The sequence below is a fragment of the Heloderma suspectum genome, chromosome 3, assembly GCF_057233095.1.
Source record: "Heloderma suspectum isolate Gila_16-S chromosome 3, 16-S_ref, whole genome shotgun sequence".
Classification (NCBI taxonomy): domain Eukaryota; kingdom Metazoa; phylum Chordata; class Lepidosauria; order Squamata; family Helodermatidae; genus Heloderma; species Heloderma suspectum.
The window spans coordinates 320,808,321-320,827,895 of record NC_139460.1 but is presented as its reverse complement, the minus strand read 5'-3'; the positions used below and the strand labels follow the sequence as shown (position 1 = coordinate 320,827,895).

The window sequence follows — 19,575 nt, the reverse complement described above, 5'->3', positions numbered from 1 at the left end:
CTTCCTCTCTTGTGCCAGCCTGAGCCCCAGCACACCTGCTGCCACCGCTTCCCTTTTGCAGCACACTCTGGCTGCCCCTGAAGCTCCTGGCCCGCTGGCTATGGCCTTCCTCCACCACAGGGCAGAGGAGGGCTTGGGCGGGGGGCTTTTCCCTCCAAGCCTTTGGAAAACTAGGCCAGTGCAACCCACAGGTGGGGCGGAATGGGGGACATGCAGCGGACTTGCCAGCCTGCGAGAGGGGCTGTTCCCCCCTCCCCCGTGACGGCTTCCGGACATTCATCCCGGTGGTGTGGCGGGGCGGGGCTGCCTCTAGCGGCAACCCTGCTGTTCCCTCGTCCCGGCGCAACCTTGTGGAGATGCAGCTCCAGGGAGGCTTGAGACGCCTATGGAGCGCTGGAGTGCGTGTCGGGGCAGCAGCGGTGTTTCAGTGCCTTTTCAGAAGGGCGAAAGGCAGGGAAGCCAAGGTGCAGGCGACAGAAGCAGGAGAATGAGCCCAATGCAGCAAGGCAGGCAGGCGACGTGAAGGGTAGGGGGAGACTGGATCACTGCTGCATTTGACGTTGCGGGTGTGTTCCTGCGGGGCTCCTGCTTAAAGGCGGTGGTGGCAAGGCAGCAGAGCGTCTACGGCCATACTACCCTGAACGCGCCCGATCTCGTCTGATCTCGGAAGCTAAGCAGGGTCAGGCCTGGTTAGTACTTGGATGGGAGACCGCCTGGGAATACCGGGTGCTGTAGGCTTTTCCTCCTTTTGCTCTTCCCGCTCCCTTTTCCCTTCCTCTTTTCAGCCAGCCTGTGCCCCAGCGCAGCTGCTGGAGGAAAACTGGCTCACCGCAGCATTTTGTCAGGGGAAAACTGGCTCAACGCAGCCTTTTGCTCCGACGGTGCCTTGTTGCTGTGTCTCTGCTTAAACGCACTGGCAGCAAAGCGGCGCAGCTTCTACAGCCATACTGCCCTGAACGCGCCCGAGCTCGTCAGGCCTGGATACTACTTGGGTGGGAGACCGCCCGGAAACGCCGGGTGATGTAGGCTTTTCCTCCTTTGGCTCTTCCTGCTTCCTTTTCCTTTTCTCTCTTCAGCCAACCTGAGCCCCAGCGCAGCTGCTGCCACCGCTTCCCTTTTGCAGCACACTCTTGCTGCCCCTGAAGCTCCTGGCCCGCTGGCTATGGCCTTCCTCCACCACAGGGCAGAGGAGGGCTTGGGCGGGGGGCTTTTCCCTCCAAGCCTTTGGAAAACTAGGCCAGTGCAACCCACTGGTGGGGCGGAATGGGGGACATGCAGTGGACTTACCCAGCCTGCGAGAGGGGCTGTTCCCCCCTCCCCCGTGACGGCTTCCGGGCATTCATCCCAGTGGTGTGGCGGGGCGGGGCTGCCTCTAGCGGCAACCCTGCTGTTCCCTCGTCCCGGCGCAACCTTGTGGAGATGCGGCTCCAGGGAGGCTTGAGACGTCTACGGAGCGCTGGAGTGCGTGTCGGGGCAGCAGCGGTGTTTCAGTGCCTTTTCAGAAGGGCGAAAGGCAGGGAAGCCAAGGTGCAGGCGACAGAAGCAGGAGAATGAGCCCAATGCAGCAAGGCAGGCAGGTGACGCGAAGGGTAGGGGGAGACTGGATCACTGCTGCATTTGATGTTGCGGGTGTGTTCCTGCGGGGCTCCTGCTTTAAGGTGGTGGTGGCAAGGCTGCAGAGCGCCTACGGCCATAGTACCCTGAACATGCCCAATCTCGTCAGGCCTGGATACTACTTGGGTGGGAGACCGCCCGGAAGCGCCGGGTGATGTAGGCTTTTCCTCCTTTGGCTCTTCCTGCTTCCTTTTCCCTTCCTCTCTTCAGCCAGCCTGAGCCCCAGCACACCTGCTGCCGCCGCTTCCCTTTTGCAGCACACTCTGGCTGCCCCTGAAGCTCCTGGCCCGCTGGCTATGGCCTTCTTCCACCAGAGGGCAGAGGAGGGCTTGGGCGGGGGGCTTTTCCCTCCAAGCCTTTGGAAAACTAGGCCAGTGCAACCCACAGGTGGGGCGGAATGGGGGACATGCAGCGGCCTTGCCCAGCCTGCGAGAGGGGCTGTTCCCCCCTCCCCCGTGACGGCTTCCGGACATTCATCCCGGTGGTGTGGCGGGGCGGGGCTGCCTCTAGCGGCAACCCTGCTGTTCCGTCGTCCCGGCGCAACCTTGTGGAGATGCAGCTCCAGGGAGACTTGAGACGCCTATGGAGCGCTGGAGCGCGTCTCGGGGCAGCAGCGGTGTTTCAGTGCCTTTTCAGAAGGGCGAAAGGCAGGGAAGCCAAGGTGCAGGCGACAGAAGCAGGAGAATGAGGCCCATGCAGCGAGGCAGGCGACGCGAGGGGTAGAGGGAGACTGCCTCGCTGCTGCATTGGAAGTTGCGGGTGTGTTCTTGCAGGGCTCCTGCTTAAAGGCGGTGGTGGCAAGGCACCAGAGCGTCTACGGCCATACTACCCTGAACGCGCCCGATCTCGTCTGATCTCGGAAGCTAAGCAGGGTCAGGCCTGGTTAGTACTTGGATGGGAGACCGCCTGGGAATACCGGGTGCTGTAGGCTTTTCCTCCTTTTGCTCTTCCCGCTGCCTTTTCCCTTCCTCTTTTCAGCCAGCCTGTGCCCCAGCGCAGCTGCTGGAGGAAAACTGGCTCACCGCAGCATTTTGTCGGGGGAAAACTGGCTCAACGCAGCCTTTTGCTCCGACGGTGCCTTGTTGCTGTATCTCTGCTTAAAGGCACTGGCAGCAAAGCGGCGCAGCTTCTACAGCCATACTGCCCTGAACGCGCCCGAGCTCGTCAGGCCTGGATACTACTTGGGTGGGAGACCGCCCGGAAATGCCGGGTGATGTAGGCTTTTCCTCCTTTGGCTCTTCCTGCTTCCTTTTCCCTTCCTCTCTTGTGCCAGCCTGAGCCCCAGCACACCTGCTGCCACCGCTTCCCTTTTGCAGCACACTCTGGCTGCCCCTGAAGCTCCTGGCCCGCTGGCTATGGCCTTCCTCCACCACAGGGCAGAGGAGGGCTTGGGCGGGGGGCTTTTCCCTCCAAGCCTTTGGAAAACTAGGCCAGTGCAACCCACAGGTGGGGCGGAATGGGGGACATGCAGCGGACTTGCCAGCCTGCGAGAGGGGCTGTTCCCCCCTCCCCCGTGACGGCTTCCGGACATTCATCCCGGTGGTGTGGCGGGGCGGGGCTGCCTCTAGCGGCAACCCTGCTGTTCCCTCGTCCCGGCGCAACCTTGTGGAGATGCAGCTCCAGGGAGGCTTGAGACGCCTATGGAGCGCTGGAGTGCGTGTCGGGGCAGCAGCGGTGTTTCAGTGCCTTTTCAGAAGGGCGAAAGGCAGGGAAGCCAAGGTGCAGGCGACAGAAGCAGGAGAATGAGCCCAATGCAGCAAGGCAGGCAGGCGACGTGAAGGGTAGGGGGAGACTGGATCACTGCTGCATTTGACGTTGCGGGTGTGTTCCTGCGGGGCTCCTGCTTAAAGGCGGTGGTGGCAAGGCAGCAGAGCGTCTACGGCCATACTACCCTGAACGCGCCCGATCTCGTCTGATCTCGGAAGCTAAGCAGGGTCAGGCCTGGTTAGTACTTGGATGGGAGACCGCCTGGGAATACCGGGTGCTGTAGGCTTTTCCTCCTTTTGCTCTTCCCGCTCCCTTTTCCCTTCCTCTTTTCAGCCAGCCTGTGCCCCAGCGCAGCTGCTGGAGGAAAACTGGCTCACCGCAGCATTTTGTCAGGGGAAAACTGGCTCAACGCAGCCTTTTGCTCCGACGGTGCCTTGTTGCTGTGTCTCTGCTTAAACGCACTGGCAGCAAAGCGGCGCAGCTTCTACAGCCATACTGCCCTGAACGCGCCCGAGCTCGTCAGGCCTGGATACTACTTGGGTGGGAGACCGCCCGGAAACGCCGGGTGATGTAGGCTTTTCCTCCTTTGGCTCTTCCTGCTTCCTTTTCCTTTTCTCTCTTCAGCCAACCTGAGCCCCAGCGCAGCTGCTGCCACCGCTTCCCTTTTGCAGCACACTCTTGCTGCCCCTGAAGCTCCTGGCCCGCTGGCTATGGCCTTCCTCCACCACAGGGCAGAGGAGGGCTTGGGCGGGGGGCTTTTCCCTCCAAGCCTTTGGAAAACTAGGCCAGTGCAACCCACTGGTGGGGCGGAATGGGGGACATGCAGTGGACTTACCCAGCCTGCGAGAGGGGCTGTTCCCCCCTCCCCCGTGACGGCTTCCGGGCATTCATCCCAGTGGTGTGGCGGGGCGGGGCTGCCTCTAGCGGCAACCCTGCTGTTCCCTCGTCCCGGCGCAACCTTGTGGAGATGCGGCTCCAGGGAGGCTTGAGACGTCTACGGAGCGCTGGAGTGCGTGTCGGGGCAGCAGCGGTGTTTCAGTGCCTTTTCAGAAGGGCGAAAGGCAGGGAAGCCAAGGTGCAGGCGACAGAAGCAGGAGAATGAGCCCAATGCAGCAAGGCAGGCAGGCGACGCGAAGGGTAGGGGGAGACTGGATCACTGCTGCATTTGATGTTGCGGGTGTGTTCCTGCGGGGCTCCTGCTTTAAGGTGGTGGTGGCAAGGCTGCAGAGCGCCTACGGCCATAGTACCCTGAACATGCCCAATCTCGTCAGGCCTGGATACTACTTGGGTGGGAGACCGCCCGGAAGCGCCGGGTGATGTAGGCTTTTCCTCCTTTGGCTCTTCCTGCTTCCTTTTCCCTTCCTCTCTTCAGCCAGCCTGAGCCCCAGCACACCTGCTGCCGCCGCTTCCCTTTTGCAGCACACTCTGGCTGCCCCTGAAGCTCCTGGCCCGCTGGCTATGGCCTTCTTCCACCAGAGGGCAGAGGAGGGCTTGGGCGGGGGGCTTTTCCCTCCAAGCCTTTGGAAAACTAGGCCAGTGCAACCCACAGGTGGGGCGGAATGGGGGACATGCAGCGGCCTTGCCCAGCCTGCGAGAGGGGCTGTTCCCCCCTCCCCCGTGACGGCTTCCGGACATTCATCCCGGTGGTGTGGCGGGGCGGGGCTGCCTCTAGCGCTAACCCTGCTGTTCCGTCGTCCCGGCGCAACCTTGTGGAGATGCAGCTCCAGGGAGACTTGAGACGCCTATGGAGCGCTGGAGCGCGTCTCGGGGCAGCAGCGGTGTTTCAGTGCCTTTTCAGAAGGGCGAAAGGCAGGGAAGCCAAGGTGCAGGCGACAGAAGCAGGAGAATGAGGCCCATGCAGCGAGGCAGGCGACGCGAGGGGTAGAGGGAGACTGCCTCGCTGCTGCATTGGAAGTTGCGGGTGTGTTCTTGCAGGGCTCCTGCTTAAAGGCGGTGGTGGCAAGGCAGCAGAGCGTCTACGGCCATACTACCCTGAACGCGCCCGATCTCGTCTGATCTCGGAAGCTAAGCAGGGTCAGGCCTGGTTAGTACTTGGATGGGAGACCGCCTGGGAATACCGGGTGCTGTAGGCTTTTCCTCCTTTGGCTCTTCCCGCTCCCTTTTCCCTTCCTCTTTTCAGCCAGCCTGTGCCCCAGCGCAGCTGCTGGAGGAAAACTGGCTCACCGCAGCATTTTGTCAGGGGAAAACTGGCTCAACACAGCCTTTTGCTCCGACGGTGCCTTGTTGCTGTGTCTCTGCTTAAACGCACTGGCAGCAAAGTGGCGCAGCTTCTACAGCCATACTGCCCTGAACGCGCCCGAGCTCGTCAGGCCTGGATACTACTTGGGTGGGAGACCGCCCGGAAGCGCTGGGTGATGTAGGCTTTTCCTCCTTTGGCTCTTCCTGCTTCCTTTTCCTTTTCTCTCTTCAGCCAACCTGAGCCCCAGCGCAGCTGCTGCCACCGCTTCCCTTTTGCAGCACACTCTTGCTGCCCCTGAAGCTCCTGGCCCGCTGGCTATGGCCTTCCTCCACCACAGGGCAGAGGAGGGCTTGGGCGGGGGGCTTTTCCCTCCAAGCCTTTGGAAAACTAGGCCAGTGCAACCCACAGGTGGGGCGGAATGGGGGACATGCAGCGGACTTGCCCAGCCTGCGAGAGGGGCTGTTCCCCCCTCCCCCGTGACGGCTTCCGGGCATTCATCCCAGTGGTGTGGCGGGGCGGGGCTGCCTCTAGCGGCAACCCTGCTGTTCCCTCGTCCCGGCGCAACCTTGTGGAGATGCAGCTCCAGGGAGACTTGAGACGCCTATGGAGCGCTGGAGCGCGTGTCGGGGCAGCAGCGGTGTTTCAGTGCCTTTTCAGAAGGGCGAAAGGCAGGGAAGCCAAGGTGCAGGCGACAGAAGCAGGAGAATGAGCCCAATGCAGCAAGGCAGGCAGGCGACGCGAAGGGTAGGGGGAGACTGGATCACTGCTGCATTTGACGTTGCGGGTGTGTTCCTGCGGGGCTCCTGCTTTAAGGTGGTGGTGGCAAGGCTGCAGAGCGCCTACGGCCATAGTACCCTGAACATGCCCGATCTCGTCAGGCCTGGATACTACTTGGGTGGGAGACCGCCCGGAAGCGCCGGGTGATGTAGGCTTTTCCTCCTTTGGCTCTTCCTGCTTCCTTTTCCCTTCCTCTCTTCAGCCAGCCTGAGCCCCAGCACACCTGCTGCTGCCGCTTCCCTTTTGCAGCACACTCTGGCTGCCCCTGAAGCTCCTGGCCCGCTGGCTATGGCCTTCTTCCACCAGAGGGCAGAGGAGGGCTTGGGGGGGGGGCTTTTCCCTCCAAGCCATTGGAAAACTAGGCCAGTGCAACCCACATGTGGGGCGGAATGGGGGACATGCAGCGGCCTTGCCCAGCCTGCGAGAGGGGCTGTTCCCCCCTCCCCCGTGACGGCTTCCGGACATTCATCCCGGTGGTGTGGCGGGGCGGGGCTGCCTCTAGCGGCAACCCTGCTGTTCCCTCGTCCCGGCACAAGCTTGTGGAGATGCAGCTCCAGGGAGACTTGAGACGCCTATGGAGCGCTGGAGCGCGTCTCGGGGCAGCAGCGGTGTTTCAGTGCCTTTTCAGAAGGGCGAAAGGCAGGGAAGCCAAGGTGCAGGCGACAGAAGCAGGAGAATGAGGCCCACGCAGCGAGGCAGGCGACGCGAGGGGTAGAGGGAGACTGCCTCGCTGCTGCATTGGAAGTTGCAGGTGTGTTCTTGCAGGGCTCCTGCTTAAAGGCGGTGGTGGCAAGGCAGCAGAGCGTCTACGGCCATACTACCCTGAACGTGCCCGATCTCGTCTGATCTCGGAAGCTAAGCAGGGTCAGGCCTGGTTAGTACTTGGATGGGAGACCGCCTGGGAATACCGGGTGCTGTAGGCTTTTCCTCCTTTTGCTCTTCCCGCTCCCTTTTCCCTTCCTCTTTTCAGCCAGCCTGTGCCCCAGCGCAGCTGCTGGAGGAAAACTGGCTCACCGCAGCATTTTGTCGGGGGAAAACTGGCTCAACGCAGCCTTTTGCTCCGACGGTGCCTTGTTGCTGTATCTCTGCTTAAAGGCACTGGCAGCAAAGCGGCGCAGCTTCTACAGCCATACTGCCCTGAACGCGCCCGAGCTCGTCAGGCCTGGATACTACTTGGGTGGGAGACCGCCCGGAAGCGCCGGGTGATGTAGGCTTTTCCTCCTTTGGCTCTTCCTGCTTCCTTTTCCTTTTCTCTCTTCAGCCAACCTGATCCCCAGCGCAGCTGCTGCCACCGCTTCCCTTTTGCAGCACACTCTGGCTGCCCCTGAAGCTCCTGGCCCGCTGGCTATGGCCTTCCTCCACCACAGGGCAGAGGAGGGCTTGGGCGGGGGGCTTTTCCCTCCAAGCCTTTGGAAAACTAGGCCAGTGCAACCCACAGGTGGGGCGGAATGGGGGACATGCAGCGGACTTGCCCAGCCTGCGAGAGGGGCTGTTCCCCCCTCCCCCGTGACGGCTTCCGGGCATTCATCCCGGTGGTGTGGCGGGGCGGGGCTGCCTCTAGCGGCAACCCTGCTGTTCCCTCGTCCCGGCGCAACCTTGTGGAGATGCAGCTCCAGGGAGACTTGAGACGCCTATGGAGCGCTGGAGTGCGTGTCGGGGCAGCAGCGGTGTTTCAGTGCCTTTTCAGAAGGGCGAAAGGCAGGGAAGCCAAGGTGCAGGCGACAGAAGCAGGAGAATGAGCCCAATGCAGCAAGGCAGGCAGGCGACGCGAAGGGTAGGGGGAGACTGGATCACTGCTGCATTTGACGTTGCGGGTGTGTTCCTGCGGGGCTCCTGCTTTAAGGTGGTGGTGGCAAGGCTGCAGAGCGCCTACGGCCATAGTACCCTGAACATGCCCGATCTCGTCAGGCCTGGATACTACTTGGGTGGGAGACCGCCCGGAAGCGCCGGGTGATGTAGGCTTTTCCTCCTTTGGCTCTTCCTGCTTCCTTTTCCCTTCCTCTCTTCAGCCAGCCTGAGCCCCAGCACACCTGCTGCCGCCGCTTCCCTTTTGCAGCACACTCTGGCTGCCCCTGAAGCTCCTGGCCCGCTGGCTATGGCCTTCCTCCACCACAGGGCAGAGGAGGGCTTGGGCGGGGGGCTTTTCCCTCCAAGCCATTGGAAAACTAGGCCAGTGCAACCCACATGTGGGGCGGAATGGGGGACATGCAGCGGCCTTGCCCAGCCTGCGAGAGGGGCTGTTCCCCCCTCCCCTGTGACGGCTTCCGGACATTCATCCCGGTGGTGTGGCGGGGCGGGGCTGCCTCTAGCGGCAACCCTGCTGTTCCCTCGTCCCGGCACAAGCTTGTGGAGATGCAGCTCCAGGGAGACTTGAGACGCCTATGGAGCGCTGGAGCGCGTCTCGGGGCAGCAGCGGTGTTTCAGTGCCTTTTCAGAAGGGCGAAAGGCAGGGAAGCCAAGGTGCAGGCGACAGAAGCAGGAGAATGAGGCCCACGCAGCGAGGCAGGCGACGCGAGGGGTAGAGGGATACTGCCTCGCTGCTGCATTGGAAGTTGCGGGTGTGTTCTTGCAGGGCTCCTGCTTAAAGGCGGTGGTGGCAAGGCACCAGAGCGTCTACGGCCATACTACCCTGAACGCGCCCGATCTCGTCTGATCTCGGAAGGTAAGCAGGGTCAGGCCTGGTTAGTACTTGGATGGGAGACCGCCTGGGAATACCGGGTGCTGTAGGCTTTTCCTCCTTTGGCTCTTCCCGCTCCCTTTTCCCTTCCTCTTTTCAGCCAGCCTGTGCCCCAGCGCAGCTGCTGGAGGAAAACTGGCTCACCGCAGCATTTTGTCGGGGGAAAACTGGCTCAACGCAGCCTTTTGCTGCGACGGTGCCTTGTTGCTGTATCTCTGCTTAAAGGCACTGGCAGCAAAGCGGCGCAGCTTCTACAGCCATACTGCCCTGAACGCGCCCGAGCTCGTCAGGCCTGGATACTACTTGGGTGGGAGACCGCCCGGAAGCGCCGGGTGATGTAGGCTTTTCCTCCTTTGGCTCTTCCTGCTTCCTTTTCCCTTCCTCTCTTGTGCCAGCCTGAGCCCCAGCACACCTGCTGCCGCCGCTTCCCTTTTGCAGCACACTCTGGCTGCCCCTGAAGCTCCTGGCCCGCTGGCTATGGCCTTCCTCCACCACAGGGCAGAGGAGGGCTTGGGCGGGGGGCTTTTCCCTCCAAGCCTTTGGAAAACTAGGCCAGTGCAACCCACAGGTGGGGCGGAATGGGGGACATGCAGCGGACTTGCCAGCCTGCGAGAGGGGCTGTTCCCCCCTCCCCCGTGACGGCTTCCGGACATTCATCCCGGTGGTGTGGCGGGGCGGGGCTGCCTCTAGCGGCAACCCTGCTGTTCCCTCGTCCCGGCGCAACCTTGTGGAGATGCAGCTCCAGGGAGGCTTGAGACGCCTATGGAGCGCTGGAGTGCGTGTCGGGGCAGCAGCGGTGTTTCAGTGCCTTTTCAGAAGGGCGAAAGGCAGGGAAGCCAAGGTGCAGGCGACAGAAGCAGGAGAATGAGCCCAATGCAGCAAGGCAGGCAGGCGACGTGAAGGGTAGGGGGAGACTGGATCACTGCTGCATTTGACGTTGCGGGTGTGTTCCTGCGGGGCTCCTGCTTAAAGGCGGTGGTGGCAAGGCAGCAGAGCGTCTACGGCCATACTACCCTGAACGCGCCCGATCTCGTCTGATCTCGGAAGCTAAGCAGGGTCAGGCCTGGTTAGTACTTGGATGGGAGACCGCCTGGGAATACCGGGTGCTGTAGGCTTTTCCTCCTTTTGCTCTTCCCGCTCCCTTTTCCCTTCCTCTTTTCAGCCAGCCTGTGCCCCAGCGCAGCTGCTGGAGGAAAACTGGCTCACCGCAGCATTTTGTCAGGGGAAAACTGGCTCAACGCAGCCTTTTGCTCCGACGGTGCCTTGTTGCTGTGTCTCTGCTTAAACGCACTGGCAGCAAAGCGGCGCAGCTTCTACAGCCATACTGCCCTGAACGCGCCCGAGCTCGTCAGGCCTGGATACTACTTGGGTGGGAGACCGCCCGGAAACGCCGGGTGATGTAGGCTTTTCCTCCTTTGGCTCTTCCTGCTTCCTTTTCCTTTTCTCTCTTCAGCCAACCTGATCCCCAGCGCAGCTGCTGCCACCGCTTCCCTTTTGCAGCACACTCTGGCTGCCCCTGAAGCTCCTGGCCCGCTGGCTATGGCCTTCCTCCACCACAGGGCAGAGGAGGGCTTGGGCGGGGGGCTTTTCCCTCCAAGCCTTTGGAAAACTAGGCCAGTGCAACCCACAGATGGGGCGGAATGGGGGACATGCAGCGGACTTGCCAGCCTGCGAGAGGGGCTGTTCCCCCCTCCCCCGTGACGGCTTCCGGACATTCATCCCGGTGGTGTGGCGGGGCGGGGCTGCCTCTAGCGGCAACCCTGCTGTTCCGTCGTCCCGGCGCAACCTTGTGGAGATGCAGCTCCAGGGAGACTTGAGACGCCTATGGTGCGCTGGAGTGCGTCTCGGGGCAGCAGCGGTGTTTCAGTGCCTTTTCAGAAGGGCGAAAGGCAGGGAAGCCAAGGTGCAGGCGACAGAAGCAGGAGAATGAGCCCAATGCAGCAAGGCAGGCAGGCGACGCGAAGGGTAGGGGGAGACTGGATCACTGCTGCATTTGACGTTGCGGGTGTGTTCCTGCGGGGCTCCTGCTTTAAGGTGGTGGTGGCAAGGCTGCAGAGCGCCTACGGCCATAGTACCCTGAATATGCCCGATCTCGTCAGGCCTGGATACTACTTGGGTGGGAGACCGCCCGGAAGCGCCGGGTGATGTAGGCTTTTCCTCCTTTGGCTCTTCCTGCTTCCTTTTCCCTTCCTCTCTTCAGCCAGCCTGAGCCCCAGCACACCTGCTGCCGCCGCTTCCCTTTTGCAGCACACTCTGGCTGCCCCTGAAGCTCCTGGCCCGCTGGCTATGGCCTTCTTCCACCAGAGGGCAGAGGAGGGCTTGGGGGGGGGGCTTTTCCCTCCAAGCCATTGGAAAACTAGGCCAGTGCAACCCACATGTGGGGCGGAATGGGGGACATGCAGCGGCCTTGCCCAGCCTGCGAGAGGGGCTGTTCCCCCCTCCCCCGTGACGGCTTCCGGACATTCATCCCGGTGGTGTGGCGGGGCGGGGCTGCCTCTAGCGGCAACCCTGCTGTTCCCTCGTCCCGGCGCAAGCTTGTGGAGATGCAGCTCCAGGGAGACTTGAGACGCCTATGGAGCGCTGGAGCGCGTCTCGGGGCAGCAGCGGTGTTTCAGTGCCTTTTCAGAAGGGCGAAAGGCAGGGAAGCCAAGGTGCAGGCGACAGAAGCAGGAGAATGAGGCCCACGCAGCGAGGCAGGCGACGCGAGGGGTAGAGGGAGACTGCCTCGCTGCTGCATTGGAAGTTGCGGGTGTGTTCCTGCGGGGCTCCTGCTTAAAGGCGGTGGTGGCAAGGCAGCAGAGCGTCTACGGCCATACTACCCTGAACGCGCCCGATCTCGTCTGATCTCGGAAGCTAAGCAGGGTCAGGCCTGGTTAGTACTTGGATGGGAGACCGCCTGGGAATGCCGGGTGCTGTAGGCTTTTCCTCCTTTTGCTCTTCCCACTGCCTTTTCCCTTCCTCTTTTCAGCCAGCCTGTGCCCCAGCGCAGCTGCTGGAGGAAAACTGGCTCACCGCAGCATTTTGTCAGGGGAAAACTGGCTCAACACAGCCTTTTGCTCCGACGGTGCCTTGTTGCTGTGTCTCTGCTTAAACGCACTGGCAGCAAAGTGGCGCAGCTTCTACAGCCATACTGCCCTGAACGCGCCCGAGCTCGTCAGGCCTGGATACTACTTGGGTGGGAGACCGCCCGGAAGCGCCGGGTGATGTAGGCTTTTCCTCCTTTGGCTCTTCCTGCTTCCTTTTCCTTTTCTCTCTTCAGCCAACCTGAGCCCCAGCGCAGCTGCTGCCACCGCTTCCCTTTTGCAGCACACTCTTGCTGCCCCTGAAGCTCCTGGCCCGCTGGCTATGGCCTTCCTCCACCACAGGGCAGAGGAGGGCTTGGGCGGGGGGCTTTTCCCTCCAAGCCTTTGGAAAACTAGGCCAGTGCAACCCACAGGTGGGGCAGAATGGGGGACATGCAGCGGACTTGCCCAGCCTGCGAGAGGGGCTGTTCCCCCCTCCCCCGTGACGGCTTCCGGGCATTCATCCCGGTGGTGTGGCGGGGCGGGGCTGCCTCTAGCGGCAACCCTGCTGTTCCCTCGTCCCGGCGCAACCTTGTGGAGATGCAGCTCCAGGGAGACTTGAGACGCCTATGGAGCGCTGGAGTGCGTGTCGGGGCAGCAGCGGTGTTTCAGTGCCTTTTCAGAAGGGCGAAAGGCAGGGAAGCCAAGGTGCAGGCGACAGAAGCAGGAGAATGAGCCCAATGCAGCAAGGCAGGCAGGCGACGCGAAGGGTAGGGGGAGACTGGATCACTGCTGCATTTGACGTTGCGGGTGTGTTCCTGCGGGGCTCCTGCTTTAAGGTGGTGGTGGCAAGGCTGCAGAGCGCCTACGGCCATAGTACCCTGAACATGCCCGATCTCGTCAGGCCTGGATACTACTTGGGTGGGAGACCGCCCGGAAGCGCCAGGTGATGTAGGCTTTTCCTCCTTTGGCTCTTCCTGCTTCCTTTTCCCTTCCTCTCTTCAGCCAGCCTGAGCCCCAGCACACCTGCTGCCGCCGCTTCCCTTTTGCAGCACACTCTGGCTGCCCCTGAAGCTCCTGGCCCGCTGGCTATGGCCTTCTTCCACCAGAGGGCAGAGGAGGGCTTGGGGGGGGGGCTTTTCCCTCCAAGCCATTGGAAAACTAGGCCAGTGCAACCCACATGTGGGGCGGAATGGGGGACATGCAGCGGCCTTGCCCAGCCTGCGAGAGGGGCTGTTCCCCCCTCCCCCGTGACGGCTTCCGGACATTCATCCCGGTGGTGTGGCGGGGCGGGGCTGCCTCTAGCGGCAACCCTGCTGTTCCCTCGTCCCGGCACAAGCTTGTGGAGATGCAGCTCCAGGGAGGCTTGAGACGCCTATGGAGCGCTGGAGTGCGTGTCGGGGCAGCAGCGGTGTTTCAGTGCCTTTTCAGAAGGGCGAAAGGCAGGGAAGCCAAGGTGCAGGCGACAGAAGCAGGAGAATGAGCCCAATGCAGCAAGGCAGGCAGGCGACGTGAAGGGTAGGGGGAGACTGGATCACTGCTGCATTTGACGTTGCGGGTGTGTTCCTGCGGGGCTCCTGCTTAAAGGCGGTGGTGGCAAGGCAGCAGAGCGTCTACGGCCATACTACCCTGAACGCGCCCGATCTCGTCTGATCTCGGAAGCTAAGCAGGGTCAGGCCTGGTTAGTACTTGGATGGGAGACCGCCTGGGAATACCGGGTGCTGTAGGCTTTTCCTCCTTTTGCTCTTCCCGCTCCCTTTTCCCTTCCTCTTTTCAGCCAGCCTGTGCCCCAGCGCAGCTGCTGGAGGAAAACTGGCTAACCGCAGCATTTTGTCAGGGGAAAACTGGCTCAACGCAGCCTTTTGCTCCGACGGTGCCTTGTTGCTGTGTCTCTGCTTAAACGCACTGGCAGCAAAGCGGCGCAGCTTCTACAGCCATACTGCCCTGAACGCGCCCGAGCTCGTCAGGCCTGGATACTACTTGGGTGGGAGACCGCCCGGAAACGCCGGGTGATGTAGGCTTTTCCTCCTTTGGCTCTTCCTGCTTCCTTTTCCTTTTCTCTCTTCAGCCAACCTGATCCCCAGCGCAGCTGCTGCCACCGCTTCCCTTTTGCAGCACACTCTGGCTGCCCCTGAAGCTCCTGGCCCGCTGGCTATGGCCTTCCTCCACCACAGGGCAGAGGAGGGCTTGGGCGGGGGGCTTTTCCCTCCAAGCCTTTGGAAAACTAGGCCAGTGCAACCCACAGATGGGGCGGAATGGGGGACATGCAGCGGACTTGCCAGCCTGCGAGAGGGGCTGTTCCCCCCTCCCCCGTGACGGCTTCCGGACATTCATCCCGGTGGTGTGGCGGGGCGGGGCTGCCTCTAGCGGCAACCCTGCTGTTCCGTCGTCCCGGCGCAACCTTGTGGAGATGCAGCTCCAGGGAGACTTGAGACGCCTATGGTGCGCTGGAGTGCGTCTCGGGGCAGCAGCGGTGTTTCAGTGCCTTTTCAGAAGGGCGAAAGGCAGGGAAGCCAAGGTGCAGGCGACAGAAGCAGGAGAATGAGCCCAATGCAGCAAGGCAGGCAGGCGACGCGAAGGGTAGGGGGAGACTGGATCACTGCTGCATTTGACGTTGCGGGTGTGTTCCTGCGGGGCTCCTGCTTTAAGGTGGTGGTGGCAAGGCTGCAGAGCGCCTACGGCCATAGTACCCTGAATATGCCCGATCTCGTCAGGCCTGGATACTACTTGGGTGGGAGACCGCCCGGAAGCGCCGGGTGATGTAGGCTTTTCCTCCTTTGGCTCTTCCTGCTTCCTTTTCCCTTCCTCTCTTCAGCCAGCCTGAGCCCCAGCACACCTGCTGCCGCCGCTTCCCTTTTGCAGCACACTCTGGCTGCCCCTGAAGCTCCTGGCCCGCTGGCTATGGCCTTCTTCCACCAGAGGGCAGAGGAGGGCTTGGGCGGGGGGCTTTTCCCTCCAAGCCATTGGAAAACTAGGCCAGTGCAACCCACATGTGGGGCGGAATGGGGGACATGCAGCGGCCTTGCCCAGCCTGCGAGAGGGGCTGTTCCCCCCTCCCCCGTGACGGCTTCCGGACATTCATCCCGGTGGTGTGGCGGGGCGGGGCTGCCTCTAGCGGCAACCCTGCTGTTCCCTCGTCCCGGCGCAAGCTTGTGGAGATGCAGCTCCAGGGAGACTTGAGACGCCTATGGAGCGCTGGAGCGCGTCTCGGGGCAGCAGCGGTGTTTCAGTGCCTTTTCAGAAGGGCGAAAGGCAGGGAAGCCAAGGTGCAGGCGACAGAAGCAGGAGAATGAGGCCCACGCAGCGAGGCAGGCGACGCGAGGGGTAGAGGGAGACTGCCTCGCTGCTGCATTGGAAGTTGCGGGTGTGTTCCTGCGGGGCTCCTGCTTAAAGGCGGTGGTGGCAAGGCAGCAGAGCGTCTACGGCCATACTACCCTGAACGCGCCCGATCTCGTCTGATCTCGGAAGCTAAGCAGGGTCAGGCCTGGTTAGTACTTGGATGGGAGACCGCCTGGGAATACCGGGTGCTGTAGGCTTTTCCTCCTTTTGCTCTTCCCGCTGCCTTTTCCCTTCCTCTTTTCAGCCAGCCTGTGCCCCAGCGCAGCTGCTGGAGGAAAACTGGCTCACCGCAGCATTTTGTCGGGGGAAAACTGGCTCAACGCAGCCTTTTGCTCCGACGGTGCCTTGTTGCTGTATCTCTGCTTAAAGGCACTGGCAGCAAAGCGGCGCAGCTTCTACAGCCATACTGCCCTGAACGCGCCCGAGCTCGTCAGGCCTGGATACTACTTGGGTGGGAGACCGCCCGGAAATGCCGGGTGATGTAGGCTTTTCCTCCTTTGGCTCTTCCTGCTTCCTTTTCCCTTCCTCTCTTGTGCCAGCCTGAGCCCCAGCACACCTGCTGCCACCGCTTCCCTTTTGCAGCACACTCTGGCTGCCCCTGAAGCTCCTGGCCCGCTGGCTATGGCCTTCCTCCACCACAGGGCAGAGGAGGGCTTGGGCGGGGGGCTTTTCCCTCCAAGCCTTTGGAAAACTAGGCCAGTGCAACCCACAGGTGGGGCGGAATGGGGGACATGCAGCGGACTTGCCAGCCTGCGAGAGGGGCTGTTCCCCCCTCCCCCGTGACGGCTTCCGGACATTCATCCCGGTGGTGTGGCGGGGCGGGGCTGCCTCTAGCGGCAACCCTGCTGTTCCCTCGTCCCGGCGCAACCTTGTGGAGATGCAGCTCCAGGGAGGCTTGAGACGCCTATGGAGCGCTGGAGTGCGTGTCGGGGCAGCAGCGGTGTTTCAGTGCCTTTTCAGAAGGGCGAAAGGCAGGGAAGCCAAGGTGCAGGCGACAGAAGCAGGAGAATGAGCCCAATGCAGCAAGGCAGGCAGGCGACGTGAAGGGTAGGGGGAGACTGGATCACTGCTGCATTTGACGTTGCGGGTGTGTTCCTGCGGGGCTCCTGCTTAAAGGCGGTGGTGGCAAGGCAGCAGAGCGTCTACGGCCATACTACCCTGAACGCGCCCGATCTCGTCTGATCTCGGAAGCTAAGCAGGGTCAGGCCTGGTTAGTACTTGGATGGGAGACCGCCTGGGAATACCGGGTGCTGTAGGCTTTTCCTCCTTTTGCTCTTCCCGCTCCCTTTTCCCTTCCTCTTTTCAGCCAGCCTGTGCCCCAGCGCAGCTGCTGGAGGAAAACTGGCTCACCGCAGCATTTTGTCAGGGGAAAACTGGCTCAACGCAGCCTTTTGCTCCGACGGTGCCTTGTTGCTGTGTCTCTGCTTAAACGCACTGGCAGCAAAGCGGCGCAGCTTCTACAGCCATACTGCCCTGAACGCGCCCGAGCTCGTCAGGCCTGGATACTACTTGGGTGGGAGACCGCCCGGAAACGCCGGGTGATGTAGGCTTTTCCTCCTTTGGCTCTTCCTGCTTCCTTTTCCTTTTCTCTCTTCAGCCAACCTGAGCCCCAGCGCAGCTGCTGCCACCGCTTCCCTTTTGCAGCACACTCTTGCTGCCCCTGAAGCTCCTGGCCCGCTGGCTATGGCCTTCCTCCACCACAGGGCAGAGGAGGGCTTGGGCGGGGGGCTTTTCCCTCCAAGCCTTTGGAAAACTAGGCCAGTGCAACCCACTGGTGGGGCGGAATGGGGGACATGCAGTGGACTTACCCAGCCTGCGAGAGGGGCTGTTCCCCCCTCCCCCGTGACGGCTTCCGGGCATTCATCCCAGTGGTGTGGCGGGGCGGGGCTGCCTCTAGCGGCAACCCTGCTGTTCCCTCGTCCCGGCGCAACCTTGTGGAGATGCGGCTCCAGGGAGGCTTGAGACGTCTACGGAGCGCTGGAGTGCGTGTCGGGGCAGCAGCGGTGTTTCAGTGCCTTTTCAGAAGGGCGAAAGGCAGGGAAGCCAAGGTGCAGGCGACAGAAGCAGGAGAATGAGCCCAATGCAGCAAGGCAGGCAGGCGACGCGAAGGGTAGGGGGAGACTGGATCACTGCTGCATTTGATGTTGCGGGTGTGTTCCTGCGGGGCTCCTGCTTTAAGGTGGTGGTGGCAAGGCTGCAGAGCGCCTACGGCCATAGTACCCTGAACATGCCCAATCTCGTCAGGCCTGGATACTACTTGGGTGGGAGACCGCCCGGAAGCGCCGGGTGATGTAGGCTTTTCCTCCTTTGGCTCTTCCTGCTTCCTTTTCCCTTCCTCTCTTCAGCCAGCCTGAGCCCCAGCACACCTGCTGCCGCCGCTTCCCTTTTGCAGCACACTCTGGCTGCCCCTGAAGCTCCTGGCCCGCTGGCTATGGCCTTCTTCCACCAGAGGGCAGAGGAGGGCTTGGGCGGGGGGCTTTTCCCTCCAAGCCTTTGGAAAACTAGGCCAGTGCAACCCACAGGTGGGGCGGAATGGGGGACATGCAGCGGCCTTGCCCAGCCTGCGAGAGGGGCTGTTCCCCCCTCCCCCGTGACGGCTTCCGGACATTCATCCCGGTGGTGTGGCGGGGCGGGGCTGCCTCTAGCGGCAACCCTGCTGTTCCGTCGTCCCGGCGCAACCTTGTGGAGATGCAGCTCCAGGGAGACTTGAGACGCCTATGGTGCGCTGGAGTGCGTCTCGGGGCAGCAGCGGTGTTTCAGTGCCTTTTCAGAAGGGCGAAAGGCAGGGAAGCCAAGGTGCAGGCGACAGAAGCAGGAGAATGAGGCCCATGCAGCGAGGCAGGCGACGCGAGGGGTAGAGGGAGACTGCCTCGCTGCTGCATTGGAAGTTGCGGGTGTGTTCTTGCAGGGCTCCTGCTTAAAGGCGGTGGTGGCAAGGCACCAGAGCGTCTACGGCCATACTACCCTGAACGCGCCCGATCTCGTCTGATCTCGGAAGGTAAGCAGGATCAGGCCTGGTTAGTACTTGGATGGGAGACCGCCTGGGAATACCGGGTGCTGTAGGCTTTTCCTCCTTTTGCTCTTCCCGCTCCCTTTTCCCTTCCTCTTTTCAGCCAGCCTGTGCCCCAGCGCAGCTGCTGGAGGAAAACTGGCTCACCGCAGCATTTTGTCGGGGGAAAACTGGCTCAACGCAGCCTTTTGCTGCGACGGTGCCTTGTTGCTGTATCTCTGCTTAAAGGCACTGGCAGCAAAGCGGCGCAGCTTCTACAGCCATACTGCCCTGAACGCGCCCGAGCTCGTCAGGCCTGGATACTACTTGGGTGGGAGACCGCCCGGAAATGCCGGGTGATGTAGGCTTTTCCTCCTTTGGCTCTTCCTGCTTCCTTTTCCCTTCCTCTCTTGTGCCAGCCTGAGCCCCAGCACACCTGCTGCCACCGCTTCCCTTTTGCAGCACACTCTGGCTGCCCCTGAAGCTCCTGGCCCGCTGGCTATGGCCTTCCTCCACCACAGGGCAGAGGAGGGCTTGGGCGGGGGGCTTTTCCCTCCAAGCCTTTGGAAAACTAGGCCAGTGCAACCCACAGATGGGGCGGAATGGGGGACATGCAGCGGACTTGCCAGCCTGCGAGAGGGGCTGTTCCCCCCTCCCCCGTGACGGCTTCCGGACATTCATCCCGGTGGTGTGGCGGGGCGGGGCTGCCTCTAGCGGCAACCCTGCTGTTCCCTCGTCCCGGCGCAAGCTTGTGGAGATGCAGCTCCAGGGAGACTTGAGACGCCTATGGAGCGCTGGAGCGCGTCTCGGGGCAGCAGCGGTGTTTCAGTGCCTTTTCAGAAGGGCGAAAGGCAGGGAAGCCAAGGTGCAGGCGACAGAAGCAGGAGAATGAGGCCCACGCAGCGAGGCAGGCGACGCGAGGGGTAGAGGGAGACTGCCTCGCTGCTGCATTAGAAGTTGCGGGTGTGTTCTTGCAGGGCTCCTGCTTAAAGGCGGTGGTGGCAAGGCAGCAGAGCGTCTACGGCCATACTACCCTGAACGCGCCCGATCTCGTCTGATCTCGGAAGCTAAGCAGGGTCAGGCCTGGTTAGTACTTGGATGGGAGACCGCCTGGGAATACCGGGTGCTGTAGGCTTTTCCTCCTTTGGCTCTTCCCGCTCCCTTTTCCCTTCCTCTTTTCAGCCAGCCTGTGCCCCAGCGCAGCTGCTGGAGGAAAACTGGCTCACCGCAGCATTTTGTCAGGGGAAAACTGGCTCAACACAGCCTTTTG

General features: G+C 62.0%; 13 non-coding genes across 13 annotated transcripts; all 13 read left to right on the top strand.

The window, feature by feature from the left end:
• Positions 1-619: 619 nt before the first annotated feature.
• On the top strand, positions 620-738 carry LOC146351681 (5S ribosomal RNA). Its single transcript, XR_014789697.1, has one exon. It is a non-coding gene; the product is annotated as a 5S ribosomal RNA (ribosomal RNA).
• A 1,688-nt stretch (positions 739-2,426) lies between these two features.
• Positions 2,427-2,545, top strand: LOC146351680 (5S ribosomal RNA). Its single transcript, XR_014789696.1, has one exon. It is a non-coding gene; the product is annotated as a 5S ribosomal RNA (ribosomal RNA).
• Positions 2,546-3,488: 943 nt separating this feature from the next.
• Positions 3,489-3,607, top strand: LOC146351679 (5S ribosomal RNA). The gene has a single exon (XR_014789695.1). It is a non-coding gene; the product is annotated as a 5S ribosomal RNA (ribosomal RNA).
• A 1,688-nt stretch (positions 3,608-5,295) lies between these two features.
• LOC146351678 (5S ribosomal RNA) lies at positions 5,296-5,414 on the top strand. The gene has a single exon (XR_014789694.1). It is a non-coding gene; the product is annotated as a 5S ribosomal RNA (ribosomal RNA).
• A 1,688-nt stretch (positions 5,415-7,102) lies between these two features.
• LOC146351677 (5S ribosomal RNA) lies at positions 7,103-7,221 on the top strand. Its single transcript, XR_014789716.1, has one exon. It is a non-coding gene; the product is annotated as a 5S ribosomal RNA (ribosomal RNA).
• Positions 7,222-8,909: 1,688 nt separating this feature from the next.
• LOC146351676 (5S ribosomal RNA) lies at positions 8,910-9,028 on the top strand. The gene has a single exon (XR_014789749.1). It is a non-coding gene; the product is annotated as a 5S ribosomal RNA (ribosomal RNA).
• Positions 9,029-9,971: 943 nt separating this feature from the next.
• Positions 9,972-10,090, top strand: LOC146351675 (5S ribosomal RNA). The gene has a single exon (XR_014789693.1). It is a non-coding gene; the product is annotated as a 5S ribosomal RNA (ribosomal RNA).
• A 1,687-nt stretch (positions 10,091-11,777) lies between these two features.
• Positions 11,778-11,896, top strand: LOC146351674 (5S ribosomal RNA). The gene has a single exon (XR_014789705.1). It is a non-coding gene; the product is annotated as a 5S ribosomal RNA (ribosomal RNA).
• A 1,692-nt stretch (positions 11,897-13,588) lies between these two features.
• LOC146351673 (5S ribosomal RNA) lies at positions 13,589-13,707 on the top strand. The gene has a single exon (XR_014789692.1). It is a non-coding gene; the product is annotated as a 5S ribosomal RNA (ribosomal RNA).
• Positions 13,708-15,394: 1,687 nt separating this feature from the next.
• On the top strand, positions 15,395-15,513 carry LOC146351672 (5S ribosomal RNA). The gene has a single exon (XR_014789691.1). It is a non-coding gene; the product is annotated as a 5S ribosomal RNA (ribosomal RNA).
• Positions 15,514-16,456: 943 nt separating this feature from the next.
• On the top strand, positions 16,457-16,575 carry LOC146351671 (5S ribosomal RNA). The gene has a single exon (XR_014789690.1). It is a non-coding gene; the product is annotated as a 5S ribosomal RNA (ribosomal RNA).
• A 1,688-nt stretch (positions 16,576-18,263) lies between these two features.
• LOC146351670 (5S ribosomal RNA) lies at positions 18,264-18,382 on the top strand. The gene has a single exon (XR_014789766.1). It is a non-coding gene; the product is annotated as a 5S ribosomal RNA (ribosomal RNA).
• A 939-nt stretch (positions 18,383-19,321) lies between these two features.
• On the top strand, positions 19,322-19,440 carry LOC146351669 (5S ribosomal RNA). The gene has a single exon (XR_014789689.1). It is a non-coding gene; the product is annotated as a 5S ribosomal RNA (ribosomal RNA).
• Positions 19,441-19,575: the final 135 nt, after the last annotated feature.